At 41.3% G+C, this 9523-nt stretch overlaps 1 non-coding gene across 1 annotated transcript; it reads right to left on the reverse strand.

Moving 5' to 3' along the window:
- Window positions 1-611: 611 nt before the first annotated feature.
- LOC118480792 lies at window positions 612-718 on the reverse strand. The gene has a single exon (XR_004863770.1). It is a non-coding gene; the product is annotated as a small nucleolar RNA R71 (small nucleolar RNA).
- Between the last annotated feature and the right edge of the window lie 8805 nt (window positions 719-9523).

Consider the following 9523-nt stretch of genomic DNA (forward strand, 5'->3'; position numbering starts at 1 on the left):
CTGAAATTCCGACCACGGGCCGTGTTCGCTCAACACGGGGCCGTGGTGAACCTTCTGACCAACATTCTTTTCTATTTTTATTGCAGGACTTGGAATCCGACGCCAACCTCACGTAGTGTATGAGCTCCAGTTCCAATAAAGACATAAAAGAACCACTAGAAGAACCCGAACGCTTTCTTAGAAAAAGGTTAAAAGCCAAAAACCAAGAGAAGGTTTCGGGTGATCCACCTCCAATGGCGGACCAACGTACCCTTATGGATTATCTACGACCTACCGTGGGTAATCTAGGCGCCGCTATCAATGCTCCGAATGTCGAAGCCAATAACTTTGAACTTCGGCCGCATTTGATACAAATGCTCCAAAACTCCGCAACCTTCCACGGGCTTGCGGACGAGGATCCCCATCTACATATAACTAATTTCTTGGAGATATGTGATACCTTTCGGATCAATGGAGCATCAAACGACGCCATCCGCCTCCGTATGTTTCCCTTCTCACTAAAAGACCGAGCGAAAGCTTGGCTCAACGCCCTCCCAGCTGGATCGGTAAACACCTGGGATGAACTAGCCCAAAAATTTCTATATAAGTATTTCCCTCCTGCTAAAACTGCTAAGTTAATGGCTGAAATTAATACATATTCACAAGAGGACGGGGAATCCTTATATAAAACTTGGGAAAGGTTCAAGGAGCTATTACGCAAGTGTCCCCATCACGGCCTCGCAATATGGCAACAAGTATCCACTTTCTATAATGGATTGTTGCCACACACTAGGCAGACACTTGATTCTAGCTCCGGGGGACTTTTAGGTAACCGACGCCCACACGAAATATATAATCAGATTGAGGAAATTGCTCAAACCAATTTTCAATGGCATACCCCTCGGGGAAATAAGTCTATCGCCCCGGGCGCCCATAAGGTCGACTAAAGCACTTCTTTACAAGCCCAAATCGAGGCCCTTTCTTCAAAAATAAAAAAATTAGAAATGACAAAAACAGTCTCGGTTATGGCTTGTGAAGGATGTGGTGGGTCACATGAAAATTGGAGTTGCATGAAAGAAACGGACGATCAACAAGAAATGGTAAACTACATTGATAATAGACCTAGGCCGTCGGGTCCCCCAACGGGAACTTACAACCAAGGATGGCGAAACCACCCAAACCTTGGTTGGAGGGAACCCGACAATAGTAGTAACCAACAAACCCAACGAACAAACTTTCATCAACCAAGAAATGAGTCATAAAATTTCACTCAACAACAAGGTGGACGAGAAAGGCTCGAAGATACTGTATCTCGCCTCGTCTCTGACACTGATAAGAAAAACTCGGAAAGATTTCTACAATTAGAATCTAATTTTAGGAATCAACAAGCTAGCATTCAAAACATAGAAAAACAATTAAATCAAATAGCTCAAATTTTTTCCGAGAGACCGCAAGGCGCATTACCTAGCAATACCGAAACAAACCCAAAGGCGCAAGTTCACCTCATCACACTACGAAACCGCACCGTAGGGCCTGCAGAAGTGCCACCGCCAACGGAAGAAACAGTGCCGACACCTCTGCAGGAGAAGAACTCTCCTCCATCACCAGAGCCGACCAAGGCTCCTCGAGTTCCGTACCCCGGTAGGTTAATTCGTCAAAAGACAAATGAGCAATTCGCAAAATTCGAAAGTCTGTTAAAACAATTGCACGTCAATATTCCTTTTATCGAAGTCCTAACCCAAATGCCCAAATACTCTAAATTCATGAGGGACTTCCTTACGCATAAGAAGAAAATTGAAAATTTGCAATTAGTCAATTTAGGCGAAGAATGCTCTGCCCTCGTGCTCAATAAACTTCCCCAAAAGAAAATCGATCCCGGAAGCTTCACGATTCCGTGCTCAATAGGGGAATCGCCCGTTCGCAATGCCTTAGCCGACCTAGGGGCTAGCATTAACCTCATGCCCTCATCAATGTTCAAAAGACTCGGCTTGGGAACCACGAGCCCTACAAAAATGAGCATACAACTCGCTGATCGATCCGTCAAATTCCCACAAGGTGTCATCGAGAATGTCTTGGTAAAGGTAAGCAGATTCGTTTATCCAGCTGACTTTGTCATACTCGATATGGAGGAAGACACCGAGGTCCCCCTTATACTAGGGAGACCCTTCCTTGCCACAGCCCAAGCAGTGGTAGATATGAATGACGGGACACTCACCTTGAGGTATGGGGATGATGAAGTGAAATTCGGAGTTGGGAAGAGAATAGAGGACGACGACCCGGTCAATTACATGAAGGTTATTGATTCGAGCTTGGATGCTGCTCTCCGACGGTGTAACATGGGACGCCAGGCATCCCACTCAGAAAATATATAACCTCGAATCGGGTCTAGCCAAGGACCCTTATAAACGTCGCGCACCACGGAGGCATTCCGCGGAACTATCCTTAGTTTAGTTTAATCTTTTAGTTTTATTTTGCAGAATAAAACACACTCATGGTGGTAATGGATGAAAAGGGGAACGAGAAAAATGGACCCATGCACGAAGAACAGAGCAACCCGACACAAATCTCCATCACAGAAGGCTCAACACGGGCCGTGCCCAACCAACACGACCCCGTGCTGAGCCACCTGCAGAAAAACACCCAGTTCAGGTAACTGGACACGGGCCGTGTTCAGCGGACACGCCCCCGTGTCCAGGCTTCTGTTTTAATTCTTTAATTTTTGTTACTGGCACCTGACCACGGGGCCGTGCCCGGTCACCACGGGGCCGTGTCCAGGATGCCAGTAACATAAATCTTTGCTTTTTAACCTACTTTTACACATTCTAATCAACCAAAAACCTTATTTTTGGACACATTGAGGACAATGTGTAATTTAAGTGTGGGGGGGATGCTAAAACCTTGAATTTTGCAAATCCTAATTACAAGCCTTACACAAAACTCTATTGGAACCGCTAAACACCCCAAATTTTTTCAAAAACTTTTTCATTTTTTTATCATTTACTTGTCTTAGTTTAATTTGGGAATAACAAGTTCTAAAAAGGTTATATTTTTACAAATTTACAACCGATAGCGTCGTGATAACAAAGAACCAACATAAGAAAATTACAAAACGGCATAACAAGTCTAGTTAAAGATTCGATTATATATACTTGATCACATTAAAAACCCATTCCCACAAAAGTGAGTTTTGAGCCTTTATCGAGCACAAAAATATACATATTTAGACTAAATGCTCATTTTTCGTTTCTTGTGTGAATAGCCGCTTGGTTCTTACAACTCTAGAACTTGCCACGACGATACATTCCCGGTCCTTACCAACTTAAACCCAAGTAAGTAAGTGATGGAGGCATTAGGACTAACCATATTTTTCTTTCTAAACCATTTTTTTTTCATTTTTTTTACCACCTACCCAAAATCCCCCTAGATAGCCCCTTTGAGCCTAAACCTTTCATTTCATTACCCCAAAACTCTTTTTACCCACAAAAAAAAAAAAAAAAACCCTTTTTATTTTTCACCCTTTATTTTAGTAACAAGCTCGGTTTTTCGTAAACTCGCCTTTTTATGTGATGAAAAAAAAAACAATGATGAAGTCAAAAACAAACAAAAGCTATATAAAAGCTTGTTTGGAGAAATACTTCAAAATAAAAAAGTCACTAAAAACAAGGTATGTCACGGAAACCGACACTTTTTACGATTTTCGCCCTTTTTTTCTAACTAACCCAACCGACCACCTTTAACCCAAGCCTAACCCTTCACCCCAAAAGTCCTCTTGATATTTACAAAGGTAAAAAGTTAAAAAGGAGGAGGATTGATTGCTTGGCAAGCCTATGGAAGGCGTAAGTTCCATGCCGCTCACGAGTGATTCACTAAAAAAATCCACACCTTCGGCCGAGTGTTGAGTGATCTCCCGCGAGGTATGTGAACTTGTATATAAATGGAATTTTAATAAGGCATGCTATGCCCAAATAAGTAATTTATCTTATGAAACGTTCAAAATAAATCATAACGAATAGGATTGTAAATAAATAAAAATAAAACCTACAAGGACCTTGGATTCCCGACACTCTAGGACAAGCTAAAAACTTTCTCTTCTACCTATTCCATTTGGGAGTGTAAGCCACATTTAAAGAGTTTTGCTTGAGGACAAGCAAAAGTTCAAGTGTGGGGGTATTTGATGTGTGTAAAATGCAACATATAAATCACATCAATTAAGGCATAAAACTAACCCTTTTTAAGTACTAATGTTGGAAAAAGAGTGTTTTTGTCTTTCTTTTGTATTTTCAGGATGAAATGAGCTCAAAATCACAAAAGAAGCAAAAAGACAACTAATTCTAGCATAAATACAAGAAAAGGAATGAAAGTAGACTGCCCGGACCCTCAACGGCACCCCCCAAGGCAAAGAAGAGAAAACAGAAGACTGAACACGCCCCGTGTCCAGCGAACACGGGGCCGTGCCCAAGAAGCAGCAGAAAAGACAAACTAGTAGAAGCTTCCATTGGCCACCACGGGGCCGTGTCCAGCGTGCACGGGGGCGTGGTGAAAGTACAGCAGGCGCATTAATTGTAATGGCGAATTACAATTAATGAAGAGAGAGAGAGTGTCAGACGGGTACGGGGGCGTGTCCAGCGGACACGGGGCCGTGCCCAGCCTTCTGTTCAGCCTATAAATAGGGGTGCTTGGTTTCATTCCATCTCATCCCTTGGCACACCACCTCTCTCACACTTCATCCACCATCCACCACCACCATAACACCATCATCCACCACCATCATCCATTGTCCATCATAGAGTGTGTGAGTCGTCTCGGGATCCAAGATTGATCGTAAGAGTTCTTGACAATCAAGGCCATGTTTGCCTAAGTCTCTTACATCACTTGGTGAAGACAAGTGTTTAGTATAATACTTTTTATTTTTAATCTTTTGCACTTTTTATTTGGTTTTGTATTAATGACTTTAATAACTAGTTACTTATGTTGAAGGTGATCTTTCCTTATCGTTTGTCCGTGGTGTCTTGGCATTATTTTACTGTCTATATAAAATAAAAGATTTTCACCATTCATATCTCCACGGTCTATATGGAGGTATGTTGGCTACCTGGTCGGGGGTTAAGGGAACGGTTTGGTAAGGGTCTTGCCCTTGTTCAGCGTTTAGAGGTCCTGCTTGGGACCTGGGTCAAATTTAGTAGGATCTCCTTCAATACCCATAGGTATTGGATGGCGGGGATCCAAACTCTTTGACCCCCTCATAAGTTAACTACTATTAATACTATAACCCGGCTATTTAGGACTGTATCCCTGCTGACTCAGACTACTTAGCCGAGGGTAACGTCACCGCCGAAAGCGGGGCCTACCACAATTTGCATTAATAACTTAATTCATTATCTTTCAATAATCCGACCCTTTAGGATTGTATCCTTGCTGACTCAAACTACTGGGTTGAGGGTAACGTCGCCTTCAAAAGAGGGGCCTACTACAATAACTAAGATAATCTCTTAAACAAGTGCAAAAGTGCGAAAATAATCAAAGGTTATACTAACACACGTGTCGGATCCAAGTGATTCATCTTGTCTATCTGTTTTTATTTTATTTTATTTTTCAGCATTTAGTTAGTTTTTATTTTTCTTAGTTTAAAACATTTTTCTCGCTTTTTGATTTGATTAGACGTTGAGGATAAACTGGTATTAAAAGCTCTTGTGTCCTTGGACGACCTCGGTATCTTACCAACACTATACTACGTCCACGATGGGTGCACTTGCCCATATGTGTGTTTAGTGTTAGTAAATATCGTGTTTTATAAATTTAAAACTTGGCTAAAAGTGTAAAAAGGGGCTTAAATATTCATCTAAATTATAACACACTTCACGCACATCACTTCGAATTCGCCTCATCTTTAGATTATAAAGATTTTCCAACAAGGTGATCAAATTCTTTAGAATTTCTGGAGTCTCGCTCTTGTGGACCATGAAAGCAACCCATGAAAATCTTGAATAGTCATCAGTGACTACCAAGCAGAAAACCTCCCCGTGCACACTCTTGTGTTTGATTGGGCCGAAAAGGTCCATATGCAGACGTTCGAGTGGCATGTTTACAGTGTTAACCTTCTTCAATGGATGTGATTTCTTGATCTGCTTCCCTTTCTGACACGGCACACAGACATCTTGAAGTTGAAAATTCTTCACATTGACACCTCTCACCAGATTGTTTTTGACAAGGTGATTCATTTTTCTGAGGTGAATATGACCCATCCGTATGTGCCAAGAGATCGTCTCCTTTTCAGTGGCTTTTGAAATAAAGCAAGTAACTTGTTTGGACTTAGTTATTGCTTGGCTCATATCGAGGACATACAAATCATTAACTCTTGGTGCTGATAAGAGAATCCATTCTTCGGGAATCTTGAATCCTGGCTTCAGCACATAACAACCGGCATCATCAAAATGCACGGTGAACTTCTTGTCGCAGATCTGAGAAACACTCAGGAGATTGTGATCCAACTGTTGCACATAATTGATTTTGTCGAAACTCACAACTCCATTTGAGATCATTCCCTCGCCGGTGATATACCCTCCTTTGTCTCCAGCAAACGCGACATATCCTCCTCTTATACTTCGCACATCGAAAAGAAGACGATAGTCGCCCGTCATGTGCCTGGAAGCCCCACTATCAACAATCCAATGACTATTAATAGTTCCTCCTAGAGCCGCCTGCACATGCAACTAACTTATCAGTTTGAGAGGGGGACCCAAGCCTTTGTGGACTTGGGTCGTCCTTGATCATCAAGGAAAGTGATTTCAATCACTTGATGATTAGGAAAAAGAACCTGTGGTGCTCCCCCTGATTGAATTACCTGCTTTTGCTTCCAAGCTGTTTGTCTTTTACTAGTATTTGAATTTATTGTTTTAGCATTTACTTGTTTTACAGTTTCAGGTTTTGCTTGTATAGGTTTTTCTTCTTTGACCTCTGATTTTAAGGCCTTTTCAATTACCTTTTGATTCTTTTGCTTTAACTTCTTTTCCCTTTCTTTCAAGACACGTGGGTCTTGTTTCGAAACTGATCGTTTTTGGTAATCGATTTCTTGGGGAGCACTCGTTTTTGACTTCAGCTTTTGCACGTGTGGGCAATATCTTACAATATGCCCAACTGTGCCACATTCAAAACATGTTCTCCGCTCTACAAACTTCGGAGAAACATGTTGATGACCAGACGGAGAACCAGACAATGAACTTTGTGATCTAGACGTGCTTGGACCTAAATCACACCCGTTGGTGTGTTGGGTGTAATTATTCTGATCATTTCGTTTTAAAATTCTAACTTGTTTTACAAAATCAACGTTAGATTTATCCTGAAATGTTTCAAGTTTGTCTGAACCCGTGGATCCAACAAAGTTCATTTTCGGTTCTCGTTTCTTAACAGGAGCTCTTTTGTTTTGCACCTTTTGTTGTTGAACCTTAGGTTGCTCAACCTTTGATTGTTGAATTTTAGGTTGTGCAGCCTTAGGTTGAGTAGCCTTAGACTGTTCAACTTTAGGTTGTTGAACCTTTGGTTGTTCAGTCTTAGGCTGCTGAACTTTAGGTGCTTGAACATTCTTGTTCTGAGCCTTCTTTCCCTGTACCTTACCCTTTCCGGAGTTGACTTGTTGTTTTCGCTCAATTGGTAGTTTTTGGTTTCCGTATTGTTTTCTAATTTGTTCACACGGAATTGGATCACATTGAGTGACGGTAACTTTGCCACTTTTGTTCCCCAAAAACTTATCAGTGCATCCTTCGAAAATTTGCTCAATTAAATCTTGATTTACATTTTTAATTGGAAAATCTTTGTTAGAGTAGATTTTGCTATCTCCTTTGAGCGTGTACAACAAATTATTCCCTTCAAGGCTAAATATAAGGGACTCCATTGCTTTTGACATTTCAGTCTTACTCGGTTTCACTGGTGGATCACACAGGATGTGATTCTCGATTGGAATATCTGTTGTAACCGAGTTAGACTGTTGTTTCACAATTTCTTCAGATTTATCGTCCGAAGAATCAGCATCCTCAACAATGGGAGGACTCTGTTCCTTAACACACGATGAATCTGTCACATTCTCAGATTCTGATTGACCCGAGGATGATGTACCAGTTGTGAACCCGAGGCCTGCTGCAAAATCATCTAGACCATGTGGCACAGTAGGTTCAAAACGGGGCATATCCTCGTCATCAGGCAATTTGGAGTAATTGTGATTCATTGGGGGAGGACATGATTTGAATCCAATACATTTTGCATCCCCCTTTTTCTTTTGAACGTCAATGATGTGATCCAATACATAGCGGGAATTGGAATAGCTTTCCAGTTTCTGCTTAATTGTCTCACATTCACATCGAGCTGTTGCTAACTCTACCATTTGCTTTTCAATTGTGTCAATAAGATTATTGTTAGCATGTTGTTTTCGCAAAACAACCTTTTGTAATTCTGAAACATCATGTCTTAATGACGCAATTGTTGCTTTAAATTCCTTTTCATTTCTGGTTAAAAACAAGTTAGCTTCGGTTGCTTTAGAAAGATCTACAATCAATTCTTGATTGTGTTTGTGTGTGATTTCAAACTGACTTTCCTTTTCAGCATATTTTAAACACTTTGCACATTCAATAGGAACAGAAATAAAGTCAGAATTAGTATCACATACCTGAGAAGTCTGACCTTCTACGTGAGCCATAAAAGCTGTATGAAAAGAAAAAGATCCATCTTCAGAGAAGAACTGAGCAAGCTTCTCGGAAGTTCCAGCAGATTTCTGGCAGAGAATAGATCTCCTCTTGCATAATGCTTCAGCTTCAGCCAAAAGCTCATCAACTTCCAAATCTAAAGCATCACTTGATAAATCACCAGCATCAAGTGATTCCCCATCCATGCTCCCACTATAACCCGAACTATCTTCATCTTCTGAAGATTCACCAGCAGACACGGGTTCTACTACCTTCTCAATCACTTTAGCATAACATGCTGTTCCACCATTTCCTCCTTCTCCAAGCTGAAGGTTCCAGTTGCAGATTTCATCAGCTTGAACAACCAATCCTCTGTGGGGATTAGTGTTTGTGGATCCAGATGCATTTCCTCCAACGGGAACTATTGATCTGACAGAATTGTTGTTCAGTTGTTGTTGTGGCTGTCCTTGATTCCTAAAGGGATTCTGATTTCCTTGCTTAGGTGGCTTCTGACACTCCCGCTTGAAGTGACCCTTTTCACCACAATTGAAGCAAGTGACAGCATTCTTATCAAAACCATACTTGGTGTTGTTGTTGCTATCCAAGTTGGTTCTCCCCGTCCTTTCCATAAACTCCTTTGCTCTTCGAATTGCACTAGCAAGAGCCCATTTGATATCCATCATTTCAAACTCTTCTCTATCCACTTGCTGATAATCTTCATTGGTTAGATTGATATTCCCAATCTGACCTGCGACCAATCCACAATAAGCACTAACCAAGGTGTTCAACATCTCCATATGCTCCTTGGCTATTTCGACACTGACTTTGGAAAAGTTGGAAGTGTCTAATCTGACTGTGTTCGGATTGGAAGT

Source organism: Helianthus annuus, chromosome 7 (genome assembly GCF_002127325.2).
Source record: "Helianthus annuus cultivar XRQ/B chromosome 7, HanXRQr2.0-SUNRISE, whole genome shotgun sequence".
Taxonomy (NCBI): domain Eukaryota; kingdom Viridiplantae; phylum Streptophyta; class Magnoliopsida; order Asterales; family Asteraceae; genus Helianthus; species Helianthus annuus.